The 18,879-nt window shown below is 39.7% G+C and overlaps 1 pseudogene; it reads right to left on the minus strand.

The window, feature by feature from the left end:
• Positions 1-753: 753 nt before the first annotated feature.
• LOC126724723 (probable dolichyl-diphosphooligosaccharide--protein glycosyltransferase subunit 3B) lies at positions 754-1,517 on the minus strand (annotated as a pseudogene).
• Between the last annotated feature and the right edge of the window lie 17,362 nt (positions 1,518-18,879).

Below are 18,879 nucleotides of genomic sequence, written 5' to 3' on the forward strand. Positions count from 1 at the left end.
CCATGACCAAAACCGACCCATGACAACAAACCCACCCACGGCGGCAACTAGAGAGAGATAGCGATAAAGAAGAGAGGCAGACCACCCCAACACCACTGACCTAGACCCACACCACTACACAATCCATGCTGCCACCACCACCACATCAATGAAACTTCTATGCAACACCTACCTCTGCTACTACCACCACCACACGGGGTTTTAGGTTTGAGAAAATGTAGTTTCTGATTTGAGGAGTAGAGAGGGCAAAACAAGAACAAGGGAGAGAGAAGAGATGGAAGATGGAGAGAAATGAAAGAAAGAGAGAGAAAGTATAAATTTATACCATACTGTAGTAGAGGGAGTAAAATATATTAAAAATTATAGAAGCGAGCTACAGTACCGTCATATATGTAAGATGGCACTGTAGCAAGATTGTAAATTTTTTTAGAATTGGAAGACTGGGTAATGGTGCTTTTTTGTGCTTTGATGCTAAATTATACCAATATATACCATTTAGAAGACTGGGTGCAAATGCTCTTACTACAGCTAGGTTGTAAAAAAAATTTATTCTCAAATATTGTTTCTCTCCCCGCTCTTTTGTCACATCTCTTTTTCCTTTTTTCTTTTCTGAAACACTCTCTCACCTCTCACACTTCCTTCCATTTCTCATCTCTCACTCTCTCTAGTCCCTCTCTCTCTCTCTCTCTCTCTCTATTAGATATCCCCACCACGAAAGACATCTCTCTTTAGTCCTTTTCTCTCTTATAGACCTCACCACCGCATCTTCCATAGTGTAAATCGGCGATTGTGGTGGTGGTTGTTTGTTGTTTGGGTCAACGATTTTGGATTTGGATTCGGCAAATTTGTTCCAATGGACTTTGGTCTGTGATTTTGAAATGGATTTAGGTCTAGTGGTTGTGATCTGTTTCGATGGGTTTGTGGTGGATGGTGGGTGGCAGATGGGGTTACGATGAAAGCCAATTGCTTTGTGGAGAGGAACGGAGGTCAGTGAATCGGAGCGACGGTGAGTTTGATTTTAGATTGGACAAAATCGGACATTGACTCAATGAACTACAAGAAATTGCCCTAGTCCATCTGATTTGATTCCTTCGAGAACTGGTGAGGAGTGATGAGGCAAATGTGAGGGAGGGCATTGACGCTGAAAAAAGCAAAGCTTTGTTGAGGTTCTTTGAACTCGATGCCGCAGAAGAAGAGATTAGGGTTAGGGTTGTTGGAGATGAAGGATTGGGCGAGAAGAGAGAATTCGAAGTGAAGGGTTTTGGGCTATAGCTCTGACTTGTCATGGAGCTGAGTGGCGTCAAAGAAGATGATAAGGTAATTTGGTCTAGGGGTTTTGTGGAGGTGAGGTAGTGAGAGACAGAGTGGTCGTTGAGGTAGATTATGCTGGATTTGGATTGGGATTAGAGGGATTGGAGCTTTGAGACTCGGTCCGAGTCGGTTGAGTTGGTTAAGATTAAGATGAGAAGAAAAGAAATGATAGTGAGGATGACAAAGAGAGATTGGGTAGGAGACATGTTTGTGGGTTTTTGGGGTTATAAAGAGAGTGGGGGGAGTTTGGTTTGTTTTTGTTTGGAGAGGATGGAGTTTTTGGAGAAGGAGACTTTGACATTGACCTTGACTTCTGGACTTTTTTTTGGAGCGGATGGAGTTTTTCAGTGGTTGGTTTTGCTTCAATGGTGGGTGTTGGTTTGGTGGTGGGTGTTGGTTTGGTTATGGGTGTTGGGTCGGTTGTGGGTATTGGTTTGGTGGTGGGTTTGTGGTTCAATGGTGGCAGTGGGTGGTGTGGTGGTGGCTAGTGTTTTTATACTATTTATTTTTCTAGTTTATATTATTTTATTGGGTTGTGTGTAAAAATAAGAACCAAGATGTTGGGTGTATTGATAAATGGGTTGGTAAAATAGATAAAGTAGTATTTTAAGATGTAAAATAGGTTTTTTTCCCCCTCCCTAGATGTGAATGCACTTAACTTTTAATAAAAACCTTATTATTTTATCTAACTTATATTTTTTGTGAAGAAAATGTATTAACCTATTTATTTGGCATTTTATTTTTCTTTTGAGAGAAAGGTTGTCAATCCATTAGACAAAAGACAAACTGGCTTGAATTACAACATTGAGGTTCGAAGGAACATCCTTCATCCGCACCGAAAGATATGTGACATGATTAGTATGCCTAGTAAGGTTATGAGCAGCAAAATTGTCTTAGCGGCATACATTGAGATAAACTAATAAAATTATAGGCTTCTGCAAAAATTTTAGCATCAATAATCAAATGAATGGCCAAAAGAAGAAAGAGAAAATTCCCCATCTTGAAAAGAGTTCATAATTACCCCTAAATTATGGGTGCATTGCGTGGTTTGGGGAGTACACATCAGTCAAGTGAACCGGGGCAGAGAAACAAGGAGTCCTCGCTTAGTTTTATGGTCTAAGAATCATGAATATAGTGCCTTTACGTGGAATGACTAATCCTACTACCAGAGTATGGGTTCAGTGTTTAGGTACGATTTTGGGACGGTATTAGGCACCCAAAACTGCTCGACCCATGGGTCGGCTTCCACTCATTGTGTCTTACATCTTAATCTCATTAAAGACATGTTCAAAATTGTTATTCTAGACTCACACACACACACACTAACATTCATCTAGCAATCAATATGGCATTTTTATCCCAAAACCCTAACATACATCTATCATGCATATCAGACCATCACAACCCTGGCATATTCCTATTGTGGGGATAAGAGCTCCAAGTAGGGGTATTGGGTCATGGGCCATGCCCGAGGATGCAAAGGAACCTAAGGACAGCCAAGCCGTAATAAGGGCAAGTGGGTTAGTGGGCCGAGGACAAGGGATAATAACAATGAATAGGTAATGCTTCCCGAGGAGCCAAACTTCCTCGGAAAACGAAGCGGGGGTCTGGAGCCCAACCATCCAGCGAATACAGGGCAAAAGGCAACCATGCTTGGAAGGATAAGTTTTAGATAAAAGAGTCCATAGTGAACTAGAAAATATCTTAGAAGAAGGCTGCTACCACCACATTAAATGTTCTACACCTAACCAACTGGCCGCATTTATGTGGAAATGATGCCTGAACAGTGATATTGAGCCTTCTAGCTACACACAAAGGTTCCAGGAGCTCTAATGGGGCCAGCATCCAGAAGATCACTTATACAATCAACAGATGGAAGGTTGGGATTGAAAATGAATCAGATTATATAAAGAAAAGACCCTTGTGAGAAATAGATATGTAATCATTGGGAGAGAAAAAGGAGAGGAAGAAAGCATCTTTTACTTAAAGAAACTTAAGAGAATATAAGAACACTTCATCCTCGGAGAGGTTTTTCTGGACATACTGGGCTCCTTGTAGCCCAGGTGGTTAACATACTATTCAAAGAGCCTATGCATCAAATTCTTGAGAAGATAAAGGTTGAGCCATACTTCAAGTGGCCAAACAAAATGGGATGTGACCCCATGAGGCGGAATCAAGGTCTTTATTGTCAATATCACTAGGACCAAGGACACACTATAGAGAATTGTAGGACTTTGCATGACTATCTTGAGCAGCTGGTCAAGGTTTGGAAATTGGGACAATTTTTGCACTAGCCTCCTAGACAGAGGAATCAGACTAGGATAATGTATAGATGGTCGGTGCAAAACTGCAAGTGCACAGTATCGTAGTTTTATAGTAAAGTAATGAGAAGAGTATTGTCCTCAGGGATTGGTAACTTACTTTTGACAAATACCAAAATTATGCTAATCTCTATTTTATCTAGAGAAGTCACTAAGGTTTTTGTAATTGAAATTCAAAATAAAATCAATTTAAATAAAAGATACGCCGAGGTAAAGAAAGATGTTGCTTGAAAATCAACTTAATGAGAAAAAAACTTCTAGGAAATTGATTTCACCTAATCCCTCACTATGCTTTACTCATCTAGCTAATTGAATTTAATTCTCTCTATTTGTTAGCAATCTCCAAACTCTTCCAAAAGCCTCTTTCGACAGTCAATTGGAAACATTCTTGTTCACCAATTTACACAAGAGTATGCAATTTAATAAAGCAAGAAAGCATTGAGACCAACGATTTTAATACTACATAGGTTCATACAAGTCTTTTGATCTCTATATTTACCTACGCTGAAATATTCAAGATCCATCCTATAATTCCCTCTTTCGAAAGCAAATCACAAGATTAAAATCATCTAATTAATGGCTAGTTAATTAGAAGCAATAAGCTTAGAATAAATCAGACAAACATGAAGGGAAATTGTTCAAATTAACATAGAAAAGCAAGCATAGTTCGGAACTAGATTACATTATTTTCCTAGAATAAAGAAAATTTAGTTCATGCTAAAAATCAAATTCAACATAAACAAATTCACCATCATTTTTCTGAGAAGATTGGAAAGAAAAAGAATGCTCAATAGATCTCATTCAGCCTCTGTTCAGTTCAGCACCCCTTCTTCTTTTCTCCTTCTTTTCTTCTTGTTTCAGCGTCTTTTCTTTTTCTTTTCTGCTTCTGTTTTCAGCGCCCCCCTTTGTTTCTTTTCAGCCTCCCCTTTTCTTTTCAGTTCACGTGTGCCCTTTTTTTCAGCCCAAAAACATTTTTTTTCAGCCCAAAACATTTTTGCTTTAGCCCAAAACCTTTCTCAGTTCAGCCCAAAAACCTTTTTTTTTTTTTTTTCAGTTCCGAACGTTTTTGCTTCAGCCCAAAACCTTTTTCAATTCAGCCCACACTATTTCAGCCTCTTTTTGTTTTGTTTCAGCCTTTTTTTCCTTTTTGTTGGTTCTGTTTTCAGCGCACCTTTTCTTTTTGTTCAGTGCCTCCTTTTCTTCTTTCTTTTTCAGTGCCTCATTCTCTTTTTCTTGCCAACTTCCAAGGCCAAAAATATTCTCTTTAGATGCTTCACATTTCTTTTATTTGAATAAATCTTTATTTTCTTCAAATCTGGAATAAAATTTAAATAACAAAAATCAAGTCTAAAATCAACAAAATAAATAAAATTAGATTAAAGTTTAAAGTTGAGAAGTGATAAATTACACTAAATTATGCAAGTCATCAATAGAAGGGGATCTTCCTCGAAGCTGCCCTTAGGAACCATCAGTGTTATTTTAACAGTCCCGGGTCGGATTAGAGCATGTTCACCTGGAGTAATGTCCATAGCCTGACCATGTGCCAAGGACGCGGTCCCTGAGTTTAAACGAGGGAGAACCCAAGCCCGACTAGCTTTGAGTTTTCCTGATGATGATAAGGTAGGAATAGTTCAGCCATATGATGTCGCCTTAGTGGTCACTCTTCGTGTAGGAGGGTATGATGTAAGGAGGGTCTTGGTTGATCACGGTAGTGGTGCAGAGATTATGTATCCCGACCTGTACAAGGGACTTAATCTGAAACCCGAGGATCTAGTTAGCTATGACTCCCCTCTAGTGGGGTTTGATGGGAATACCGTTATCCTAAAGGGACTGATCAGGCTGCCTCTTTAAGCAGGGTCAAAAGCGGTGGATGTGGACTTCATTGTGGTGGATGCTTATTCACCATATACTGCCATCTTAGTAAGATCGTGGCTTCATACTGTGGGAGCTGTTTCCTCAACTTTGAATTTAAAAGTGAAGTATCCCTTTGGGGACCATATTGAAGAGTTGATTGGAAGCCAAGCCATGGCAAGGCAATGCTTGGTAGCTGCTATTAGACATCAATCTGAGGGAGAACCTTTGGACATCCTCGGGAAGGCTTTGTAGCAATTAATGGAGGTCGAAGTATCCTCGGATGTTGTAGATGAAGGGATGAGGTGTGAAGACCTAGAGAGGGTTATCATCGATGCTGATGTAGAGAGGTACATCCAAGTTGGAGTCCAATTGCCTCCTCAGGAGAAAGAGGAATTACTAACTTTCCTTAGAAGAAATGTGGATGTATTTGCTTGGAGTGCCTATGAATCACCCGGAGTGGATCCGAATTTCATTTGTCATCACCTAAATGTCAACTTGACCGTTGTCCCGAAAAACCAACCACCTGGGCGCTCTTCTAAAGAACATACCGAGGCTGTCAAGGAAGAAATGACGAAGCTTAAGCATGCAAAGGCAATTAAGGAGGTCTTTTACCCAGAATGGTTGGCCAATACAGTTGTGGTGAAGAAGAAGTTAGGGAAGTGGAGAGTGTGCATAAATTTTACTGACTTGAATAAAGCTTGCCCTAAGGATCCTTTCCCAATTCCTTGGATAGAACAATTGGTGGATGCTACGGTTGGTCATCCTTGGATGAGTTTTCTGGATGCCCTCCAGGGTTATCATCAGATACCATTAGCCTTGGCTGACCAGGAAAAGACAGCTTTCGTGATACCCATTGGGAATTACCATTATCAAGTAATGCCTTTTGAATTGAAGAATGTTGGGTCTACCTACCAGCGGATGATGACTAGAATGTTTGAATCCTAGATTGGCAAAATATCAAAGTTTACGTTAATGAAATGGTTGTGAAGAGCAAGGTGGTGGCTGAGAATTTGAGTGATCTTGGAAGTATATTTGAGGTGTTGAGGAGACATAAATTGCATCTCAACGCATCCAAATGTTCTTTTAGTGTTAGTTCCGAAAAGTTTTTGGCCTACATGGTAACCCATCGTGGAATTGAAGTTAATCCTGATCAGATTAAAGCGATAAATGATTTACAACCTCCTCGGAACCCTAAGGAGGTGCAGAAGTTGACTAGAATAACTGTAGCGTTGAATAGATTTATCTCTTGATCAGCAAATAGATGTAGACCATTTTTCCAGCTCTTGCACAAGTAGAAAGGGTTCAAATGGAATAAAGAGCATGCCCTTGCCCTCCAGCAGTTGAAGGATTACCTTTCTCGGTCACCCATTATGTCTAGACCCAAAAAGGAAGAAGTCCTTTTCACCTACATTGCCATGGCCTCTCATGCAGTCAGCTTGGTTTTAGTGGGGGTAGAAAATGAGGTATAGTGGCCATTCTATTATGTGAGCAAGTCATTGCAAGAAGCCGAGGTTCATTACTTGCCCTTGAAGAAAGCCATTTTGGCTGTAGTTCATGCTACGCAGAAGCTCCCCTATTATTTCCAAGCACATACAGTTGTAGTTCTAACTCAACTCCCTTTGCAGTCATTGCTTCAAAAGTCTGATTATACTTGAAGGATTGCCAAGTAGGGGACAATTTTAGGAGCATTTGATATAAAGTACATGCCTTGTACCGTAGTAAAAGGGCAAGTTCTTGCAAATTGGGTGGTAGAATTTATTGAGTCTCCAATAGAAGTTGAGGTCGAGGATCACAAGTTTGGGAGAAAACAAGTTTCAACAGTTTCTTTTCATAGGCCTTCACCCAGGAAGCTATATATTGATGGTGCAGTAAATCAAAAGGGATCTAGGGTTGGAGTGGTGATATTTTTTCCAGATGGAATCACCAGTGAGAAAATGGGAGGAAAGGCTGTTGAGATTTTCTTAGACTCAAGGCTAGTCATCGAGTAAATAAGGGGAGAGTTGGAAGCTAGGGATCTAAGAATGCAGGGCTATCTGAATAAAGCTCGGAGGTTACAATCAGGCTTTGAGTTTTTCTCTATACAACAGGTCCCGAGGAGTAGAAACGCGCATGTAGACTCTTTGGTGACTTTGGCAACTTCTTTTGGACAAGACCTTCCTCGAGTCATCCTCGTTGAAGATCTAAATGGGCCTATCAAGAAAGAGGTGACAAAGGTCTAGGTATTCCAGATCAGGGTTAGGCCTAGCTAGATGGATTCCATAGTTTTATTTTTAAAGGAAGGCGTGTTACCTCTCGAGAGTGGGGAGGCAGAAAAGATACGGAGGAAAGCTCCTTGTTTCTAGTTATCCGAAGAACAAAAGTTGTATAAATGCTCTTTTTCAAGGCCATACTTGCTTTGTGTCCATCCTGAGGCAGTGGAGCCACTTTTGGAGGAATTGCATGAAGGGATATGTGAAAGTCATACAGGGGGCAGATCATTGTCACACAGAGCTCTCACTCAAGGTTACTGGTGGCCCAGTATGTTAAAAAGTGTGATCAATGCCAGAGATTTGCTTCGAACATTCATCAGTCTGGGGCATACTCAATCCTTTGTCTAGTCCATGGCTATTTGCTCAGTGGGGCCTGGATATTGTAGGGCCATTCCCCAGAGCTGTCCCGAAGATGGCTTCTGGTTAGAACTGATTACTTCACAAAGTTGGTTAAGGATGAACCATTGTCCAACATTAGGGATATTGATGCAAAGAAGTTTGTTTAGAAGAATATTGTAACCCGATTTAGGATTCCTCATACCCTCATATTGGACAATGGGCTTCAGTTTGACAGCAAGGCCTTTAGGAGATATTGCTATGAGCTAGGCATTAGGAACAAATATTCAACTCCGGCCTATCCGCAAAGGAATGGACAGGTTTAAGTAGTTAACAAAGTCATAGTCAGTGCGCTTAAGAAGAGGTTAGATAAAGTGAAGGGTAGATGGGTTGAAGAGTTACCACATGTTCTTTGGACATATCGAACAACTCCTTGTTAGTCAACTGGGGCGCCTTTTTCTATGACATATGGGTCCGAGGCTGTGATCCCTCTAGAGACTAGATTTCCGATGTTAAGGACAAGCTTGTTTACCCCAGATAATAATGATCAATTATAAGAAAGGAGTTTGGATCTGATTGATGAACGAAGAGAAGCAGCCATGGTACACTTGGCACATTATCAGCAGAAGCTTAAGCAGGGGTATGATACAGGTGTGAAGGCTAGATCACTGGCACCAGGTGATTTGTTGTTAAGAAAACTAGTGGGGACTGCAAAGAACCCATCTTGGGGAAAACTAGGACCTAATTGGGAAAGGCCGTACCACATCACTTTGGTAGCTAGGATAGGAGCTTATTTTTTGGAAGATTTAGATGAAAATGTTGTACCACGTCCATGGAATGTAAATAATTTGCGAAGATACTACTATTAATAAAAGGCAATCTTGTCATCTTTTGTTTCTACCATTACGTGCTCTAATCTTATTTATCTAATTGTTAAACAGAACCTCGATCATGCCTGGTTCCTAAAACCACATACCTTGGGTAAATTAATGCTTCTTATTTAATTAAGTGTTAAACAGAACCTCGGTTATGCCTGGTTCCTCGGATCACATAACTTGGGTGAATTAATGCTTCTTATTTAGCTAAGTGTTAAACAAAACCTCGGTCATGCCTGGTTCCTCAGACCACATACCTTGGGTGAATTAATGCTTCTTATTTATCTAAGTGTTAAACAGAGCCTTGGTCATACCTGGTTCCTCGGACCACATACCTTGGGTGAATTAATGCTTCTTATTTAGTTAAGTGTTAAACAGAACCTTGGTCATGTCTGGTTCCTCGGACCACATACACTGGGTAAATTAATGCTTCTTATTTATCTAAGTGTTAAACAGAACCTCGGCGATGCCTGGTTCCTCGGACCACATACCTTGGGTAAATTAATGCTTTTTATTTATCTAAGTGTTAAACAAAACCTTGGTCATGCTTGGTTCCTCGGACCACATACCTTGGGTAAATTAATGCTTCGTATATGCTTAAGTGTTGAACAAAGCCCTGGCCATGTCTGGTTTCTCGGACCATATGCTTTGGGCAAACCAATGCCTCTTATTTGTTCGAAATGATGAATGGAGCCTTGATCATACATGGCCTCTTGAATTGAACATCTAAGGTACACTAATTCTATCTGTGCGTTAAGTTGTTAGATTATTAATTGCATAGGTATATGTCAATGTTGGGAGCAATGTTGTGCTTATTTTTAATTGGTAAAGCCCATAATTTAGGTTCATAGTTAAAAAATTTGGCCATATTTAATAGTAGACAGATAGTATTACAAGTCGTATATAAGCAATGAGAATATAAAGAAAACTGACACTTTTCATTAAGTGGTGCCTTGGTAAGGCAAAGGAAATACATGTTTAATAAATAACTAAAAAAATAAATAAAAGGTACATATTATAAGGGTAATGCCCTAACTGGTAATGGATGAAGGGGGGTTGGTTTTAGCAGCTTGTTGGACAGAAGGTTCAGGCGCTTTGCTTTAAGCTGCCTCTTTTTCCTTGGAAGTTTCTTTGGGTTTAGGTAGAGGTCTAGCTTACTCATGCACTTTCTCTTTGGTCATCTCCTTCTCCTTACCCTTTGGGCTTGCACCATTAGGCTTTAGAGGTCTTTGAAGTGGCTAGAAGGGTACCAACATGGATGGGCTGGCCAGACTCAGGCGCTTTAGAAGTAGTGTCCGCTCAGGAGCTAGATGGAGCTGCTATGCGCAGGGCTGGGGGTAGAAGATGTTTTCTGTTTTCCTTAACTTTGAAGAAACGCCCACCCCAAATAGGTTTAATGCCTTGGTCCATACTTGGAGGCAGTAGCCTCAGCAGACTCTAGTGACTTGGGCTCTTAGGGTTTCTTCAATCTCTTTTACCCCGATGTCATAACCATTTTGCTCGGCCTGAGCTGTAGCCTCCTCAACCTTCTCCAATTCTTTTTTCTGAGGCTCTATTTGCTCCTTAGTAATGGCAAACTGATCCTTGGTTTTATGCAATTGCTGACGTTGGTCCTCGGACTGCTTCTTAACGCCAACTAGTGTAGCTTTACCACTCTTCCTCTCTCTGTCTACCTCAGCCAACTTGGTGTTGAGGTCTTTAATCCTTTTTTCGGCCATGGCAAGAGTTTGGATAGCAGCTATACATTGTGCCTCCTCATCCTTCCACTATTTATGGGCATCATCTACCCATTCCTCTACGATGTTTTTTGTCTGGATTGCCTGAAAAGAAAACACCAAGATGAATCTTTCAAGTGGAAGAGAAATATGTATATTCAATACAAGTAAGGAGTTCAAAGGCTTACCATGGCCAGGTCTTTCTTTAAGGTTAAAAACACGTCGTGCGTTTTTAGAGTCCTCAGGTCGGCCATGTCTTGAGGCAGGAACAGGGGTTGTTCAAGTGCATTAGCCACGTAGCCAACTTTTTTTTTTTTTTTTTGAAAATCCCTAATAGAGGAGTCTGGAAGAAGTGGAGCACTGTCTAATTCGAGTGGGGGGTTCCAGATCGGAACCCTAGGGCGACGCTCAAACACCCTTTCCGCGACCATACCTTCGGCTGAGGTTTTCCTTTGCGCCCCTTTGGTGATTTTTTCCCCTTTTTGGGGTTCGAGCTCTTTGATAGGCACCACTTCGCCCTCTTCAGACACCTCCTTACCCTTTTTGTCTCACTTCCTCTTCTTATCTGCCGGTTCAGAAAGGGAATTATGGGTAGGGAGGGGAGTTGGAGGTTGAGTTTGAATGGCCACCTTAGGGGTAAACCCTCCGGCATGTGATTCCAAAAGCTGTAGAAGGCTGGTGTTCTTTTTCGTCTAGAGCACCATAACTTCAGGAATGTCAGAGGGCTCTTGGTTATTGCTTACGTGAGCAGGGGGTAAGTAGGAGAGGGAAGTGCGGTAAGATTCGATGGGGGATGACCAGTCAAAAACTTCAAAGTCCTCTTCGGAGTCTACAACCTCAATTACTTTATTCAATTCTTCCTCTTGAGTTGGGTGCAAGGAGGTTGCTTCTTCCCCAAAAGCTCATTGAATGGGCAATTTAATTGGTTGAGTGCCTGCAAGGGGAGGACCGCCGAGGAAGTTGGGTACTACGATGTTGATTTGATGAAGCCGAGGGTTTTTTGCCTTTATGACGTACTTGGGAAACTGGAAACTTGTTGAGATCGGCTTGTACCCAAGGATGACATGGGCGGCCCATAGCTATCCGTCCGAATGAAGGAAAATCTCAGACTTGAGTATCCGGGGGTTTGGAGCCTGACCACCAAGCGAATATAGAGCAAAAGGCAACCATGCTTGGAAGGATAAATTTCAGATAAAAGAGTCCACAATGAACTAGGAAATATCTGTAAAAAGGGCTACTACCACTACATTAAATGTTCTGCACCTAATGAACTAGCTGCATTTATGTGGAAATGATGCCTGAACAGTGATATTGTGCCTTACAGCTACACACAACGGTTCTAGGAGGGCTCTGATGGGACAAGCATCCAGAAGATCACTAATACAATCAATAGATGGAAGGCTAGGATTGAAAATAAATCAGACTATATAAAGAAAAGACCCTTGTGAGAAATAGATATGTAATCATTGGGAGAGAAAAAGGAGAGGAAGGGAGCATCTTGCACTTAAACATATCATGGTCAAGGCAAAACATAGACATGGCAGAAAGCAAACAAACATACATCACATCCAAGAAAGAAACATAGGCATATTAAGATCCAACAACATGTCATCATATCCAAGACAAGACATTTACAAATACATCAAGACATGATCAAGATCATATCTTAAACAAATGTATGTTCATGTGAATGCACGACTTACCTCACTTACCTTACTGCATCTCAGCACCTGTGCATCAATGGATGGACATGTGAATGCATGTTCTTGGCATTAAAGCAAGAAATAAAAAGAAACCCTAGTCTAGCATGTTAAAGGCAAACAACAATCAAACTGAGAAACAGAGACTCAAAAACATAAAAAGGAGTAAAAACAAAAGCATATGACATAAAAGGAAAAGAAGAAATAGAAGTAAAAAACTTAGTTAGGATTTCTGGGCACGAGTATACATGTGCATACATAGGCCTGTTTATGCAAGCTAGTTGTATGCGTACATATACTTCGAGTCTGCGTATGTATGCAGAAAGGATGCACACACAGACACGCCTTGAACCCTAACTTAGAAACACAGAAACGCAGAAGATAAAGTAGAACTTAAAACTATAAATCTAACAATTAACGTGCTTTAAAACAGAAAACTACTAAACCCTAGGCTACCAAAACATATAAAAACATAAACAAAGCAAGAAAAGAAAAGGAAAAAACAGGATTGGAACAAGGAAATGAAAAGAAAAGGTTAGAACTCAAGGGAACGTGTGAAACCCTAAGCGGCTAGTAGAAGGTGTGCCTACTCTCTGAGTTAGGCTTTTGTTTTTTCTTTTAGTGTTTCTAATCAAGGGAATGTAGTGAACACTACTATGAGGAGGTAATGGAGATTTACCCACCTGAGATTTGTTCCGTTTGTCTACCGTTACCCTCCTCTGTTAAAAATAGGGGTAAATATGTATATTTCCTCCCACTTTATGTCTCTCTCCTCCATAATCATAAAAAACATAAATTGACAAGATAAAACAAGATCAAAAGGTGCTATTGAGAAAAAAAAAATTATGCAATGTCTTAGAACTTCAAGCTTGTATCTACCCTTGTCATTTGAATCAAAAACATAAAGCTAAATATACACAAAATAAAGCACTTCCTCTGTTCTAAAATCACCCTTTTCAAACCTATAGGTTCTATACACACACACACACTCTCTCTCTCTCTCTCTCTCTCTCTCTCTCTCTCTCTCTCTATATATATATATATATATATATATGAAGGGGTCAAATGATGAAGGAAAAAATCTAAATGGGTTTTGGCTTTATATATTAAGTGTACATGTATATTTGGCTTTTACATTTTATATTTTTAATAGAAAAATTCTTATTATTACTTTTTTTCTAAGGAATATTTCTTTTTTTCAAAAAAAGGAAACACATGAACTTTCGAAGGCTAAACATCTAAGATTTAAGGCTTATAATTTTCAATTTGTAAAACTAAATATACATGTGAAGAAATAAAAAATATAACAACAATTGAACAGAGAAATATAAAATTATACTATTTTATATCTTAATATAATTTTATATACATCTTGTCGATATCGTATTTTGTATAGCCTTGATTTACGCATCAAAACAAATTAATGGAGTTCTTGACCCCACCGTTATAACTATTTTTAATGGAGTGGAGTTTCTAATTGCTTCAAATTAATTCAAAGGGAGTCATTGACTTCACCAATTAAACATTTTGGGGGTTATTGACTCCACCAATTTAAAATAATATGATCCATTGGAATCATTGACTCCCCGAATTATTTTAAATAAAAAGGAAAAACTAATTCTTTCAAATTAATTCAATGGAGTATTTAATTATAATGAGATTAATTCTATGGAGATTCGTAATTCCTTAGCCAAAATTGGAGTTTCTAATTCCCAAAATAAAATAGTCATAAAATTTATTTGAGAGAAATTTCTATTTCTCAATCTCTAAAAATGTTAAAAAAAAAAAAATTGCTTTAAAGATATTTCCAATCCCTCAATTAATTTTGGGGACTTCAATCAAAACGCCATTACTAGTCAAAATTCCTACAAAGAAGCAATGAAGGAAGGGAAATTTGTTTAGACATTCAATTTCCCAAAAAAGAGAGCCTTTTGCTCAATTTTCATAAAAATATGGGCCCTCGACTCATTCTTGGGATTAAAATAATTCATCTCACCCAAAAAAAAATAAATAAATAAAAGTCAATGATTAATTAAATGTCCATCATTTAAAACGGGAAAAAAAAAATCATATTTGGGAATTTTAAATCTAAAACATCAACTTAAGAAACAAGAATTGGTCCCCACAAATAAATAAAAACTCATATCCCCTAAAATACAAAAAAAAAAAAAAAAAAAAGTACAAAGGCAACATGGTCGGAATCAAAGGGTCATCCCTTGAAATAAGGGATTGTAATTAAGAGATATGTTATCTTGAGTGGACATTACTCACATCAATAAAACCCAAATTTCCAAATGCCTATGCCTAAAATTATGTTTAATGGATTTTACTCAAAAACAATTTTTGTTAAACAGGATTACCATCCCAAATTTCAGTTAGACAATAACAAGACCAAAGAGTAGGCCTTCCATAGGAAAGAGGCTTGCAAAACGACTTTACTAGTCAAGACAAACTTGGTTCCCAACATGATTATTGAGGATCCTATTTATGACCACTATAAACAGATTGGAGAGAACATTATCCATGCTCTAAACAAGGGATTGTAATTAAGAGATACGTTATCTTGAAAGGACATTATTCACAACAATAAAACCAATATGCCCAAATGCCAATTAGGGTTTAGGTTTTAGGGTTTGGGATTTAGGGTTTGGGGTTTGGAGTTTTAGGGTTTAGGGTTTAGGGCTTAGGGTTTAGGGTTTAAGGTTTTAGGGTTTTAAGGTTTAGGGTAGGCAAAAATTAGGGGAAAAGACCATGAGCATGGTGAAAATTCCCTAAAGGATGTCATAGGCAAAAATTACATGGCACAGAAAAAAGAAAAAAAAAATAACGAAGACAATAAGCAAAGATAATAAAATGGTTGATTCTCATTGCTCAAATTAAGTGATGACAATTTGTTTCATAAGGGATTTGGAACATTCCAACCCTTTATTAAATTCAAATGAAAAGACATGGAATCATAAAGTGCTAAAAACTAAAATTTAGGGCATATCAAGGTAGTCACTCAGTCCTCTTCCTTTTGTTGGACTTCTTGTGATCATTTTCTTCCCTATGGACTGATCTCATATCTGTGGATAGCCAATTCTTGTATCCCAAAGTTGGATTGAGAAACTGAGGAAAATGGATGTCCTTATTCATTGCCCTTCGAGGCCAATTCTCCTTTATTCTACCGAAGACACTCTTAGTAAATGCTAAGATATGGTAAGACCCATTATCACAAGGTACCCTTTGACGGTCACTAAATTGCCATGCAATGCGACATGTAGGATAATAAGTGCAACGACGAAGCCCAACCAAAGGCACACAGTTTTTCTTGAAACCATAGCTAATCATGGCCTCAATGCGCCACCATTCTATTTCCCATTGGATGTTTGTGGAAGTAAGATGCTTCAAGAGTTTAGTAAGCTTGGTAGGATCCATATCCTTCTCCTTGGGCTTGCGATCATGATAATGCTTTAGTTGATACCGATTGAATGGGACAAGTGGAGGATGAATCAATTTGAGCTTTTCATATAACCATATCTGAGGGGCAGAAAAAGAAAGCATGAGTGTTAAGTGGAAGAAGGAGAGATAACAAAAAAGAAAATAAAAGTAAGAGAGAAAAATATTTAAAGACGATATAAGGAGTCTTGATGGGTTGAAAACTGAAAGGCAATCCATGCAAACTTTAGAGGAATCCCGCTAGGTTGAGGAAACCTAGGCAAAAATTAGGGATCATACCTGAAGGAGAAGAGGACTCCCCACAAAGAATGTTGCTTCCTCCCTATAAACGGCATCCAAAACATTGGGGGTTTTAGCCAAGATAATGGCTATTGGACTCACACTCCTTTAATGTTGTACTGCATGAAGAATTCCAGGATCCACACAAGGTGTCTCATGCACTAAGAAAAACCTTGCAAGGATGCATAGGCAAAAGGTGTTCAAATGATGAGAACACCCCACCCCAGCCAATGGAATATCTTTCTTAGAAAAGTACTTGAAGACAGTGGAGACATTTAACTTGTTGGACTTGCACCATCTCTTGTATAGATAGATGAATCCCCAAAAGTTGATAAGCTAGGTCAGAAAGATCGTCCTCAAGAGTAGCAAGAATGATAGCACTAAAGTCATACTCACCTATGATTACGCCAAATTCCTCAAGAGTGGGACACAATTCCATACCATTGAATTGAAAAACATGACTGGTAGGAACCTAAAACTCTGTGGCAGCACGCAGAAAAGGTTCATCCACTTTGATTTGATGAAAGAAAGAAGCACAAGAAAGACTAAGAGGGATGAGATCATCCTTGAAGTTGAGATTAAGCTTGTTAATCCACTTAGAAACCTCCAAATAATTGAATTTAGCCATTAGGGACCTTGTAGAATGGTTCCTAGGCTTGAAACACATTTTGTGAAGGTTTGGAAGCCTCTCACAGCTGTTTTATAGTGAAAAAAAAAAAAAAGTCGCCTAGGGTTTTCTACTTGCATGCATGCGTGCGCCTGGTCTTGTATATGCAGGCAAGATCACAGCATGTGTACGCATATGCGTGTATGCATGCGCATGGCCACTAGGGTTTTCAGATTCCTTTTTCTATTTTGAGTGTGATTCCTACACCAATACTCTAAAAAATAAAAAAGAAGTAAGCTGGAAATGTGTTTGTCTGTCTTTATGTGTGTGTGTCTATCTGTAGGGATCACCTCCAGTAATTCCTCTTCCTTGGCTGAGTCCTCCGGGTTGCCTCTGAATCATCATCATCATCATCACCTAGACCTTAGGCATACCCACCAGGGCCATAGATCTGCTTAGAGTACTTTGTTAGCTCCAACTTAAGGTTCCTAGGAAGCAGAACCAGCTCCTCATGCTCCGCTACAGTAGGCTGGTATTTTGGAAAAGAGACAATGTTAGGACAAGTTTAAAGGAATGCAAAGGAGAAAAGGCGAGGAATAGAGATAAGAAGACTCATAGCTCGTGTTCCCTCAGAGAAGGGATAACCCATGACATTAGGGTTACACTCCACAGGGCACTCCCGAGCAACTCCATCCATACCATAGGCATAGACTGACCAAGGCAGATGAAGAGGATTAAGAGGGCCACCAGCAGTTGGACCGGCTTCACCCTGAAACATTCATCACATCTGAGTGTTACCACATACATGAGATACAAGAAAAAGAGAAGGGAAGATGGAAAAGAGAGAATACATATCCTAATGGGAAAATGAGTCATGAAACAACCCTCACTAAACCCGTCATAGCCCTGGTCACCCAAGAGGCGCTTAGTATAGGCAATGCCACCCTTCCACAGTAGGTACTCAGCATCGGGCATAGAGAGTGGGGGAAGTATGAATGTAGGAGGATCCATCGGCACCTGAGGTGGGTCATCACCCACTAGCTGGCAAGAGATCGGCTAAGCAAGGTATAAGGCCCTCAGGCCAGCACCCTCAAGAAGCTGAGAGGTCATAGAAGAGACGATAGCAGCTGCCTCTTGATTTGGGTCAGCAATGGGAGGAACGCCTACCCAAGGTCCCCAAATGATCTGTAAGACATGTTTGGTTAGAAAGAAACCATTAAGATATATAACAACTTAAAGAAGGGAATTTCACTCACTAAGTCAGAGGTGAGACTGTTAAGATAAGCTCGCACTAAAATGAGGACCTTTAGGTTCACGTCCGTGCCACGGGAGATATAACCATAGGACAAAGCCCAATGCTGCAAAGAAAAGAAAAGAACACATTATAGTTTGCAAGATGATAGTTTGCAAGAAAAGAGCACAAAGATATAGTTTGCAAGATTATAGTTTGCAAGAAGAGAACACACAGATACAGTTTGTATGTTGACAGTTTGTAAGAAAAGAGCACATAATTACCATTTGCAAGATGATAGTTTATAAGAAACGTAAGAACAGTTTGCAAGGGCATGAAATGCAATTCGTATGTCTAGATGACATCTTAGATACAAGAAAGTAAGAACAATTTTCAAAAGTACAAAGTATAGTTTGTAAGACTATAAAGGAAAAAATCTGACCTCAAGGAGCTTCCAAGGCCCTGCTAGCTGGCACAGGGTTACCCGGCTCAATGTGTCCATGACTAAGTAAAGATAGCCGAGGCAAGCATATCCCCAATTTGCCTCCCGAGCATCCTCAAAATTGCGGAAGAGAGTTAGCCACCTCAAAGATACTGTTTGACCCCCATTGACAAAGAGATATGCCCCCAGTACATATAGTAGAAATGCCCTGGCCATTTGAGCACAATCATCCAGAGTCGTATGGGAAAGAGATTTGTAGTCCCTCTCTAGATCGAAATAACGGACATGCTCACTAGGGTGGGTACAACCTAGCAAGTCTATGCCTAGCTGAATGCCCGATTCATCCTCCAAGTTGATGATGGGCCTATAGGAGCTTGAACTAGTCATCTGGTGGAAGTCATTAGAAGTCATAGTAATCTCCTGTTTGCCAATGTGGAAAGTATTGGTGGTATCCCACCACCTCTTAGCCAGAGCCTATACCAGTATACCGCTGGCTACGCCCTCAGAAAGAAGCCGCAGGA

Source organism: Quercus robur, chromosome 5 (genome assembly GCF_932294415.1).
Source record: "Quercus robur chromosome 5, dhQueRobu3.1, whole genome shotgun sequence".
NCBI lineage: Eukaryota > Viridiplantae > Streptophyta > Magnoliopsida > Fagales > Fagaceae > Quercus > Quercus robur.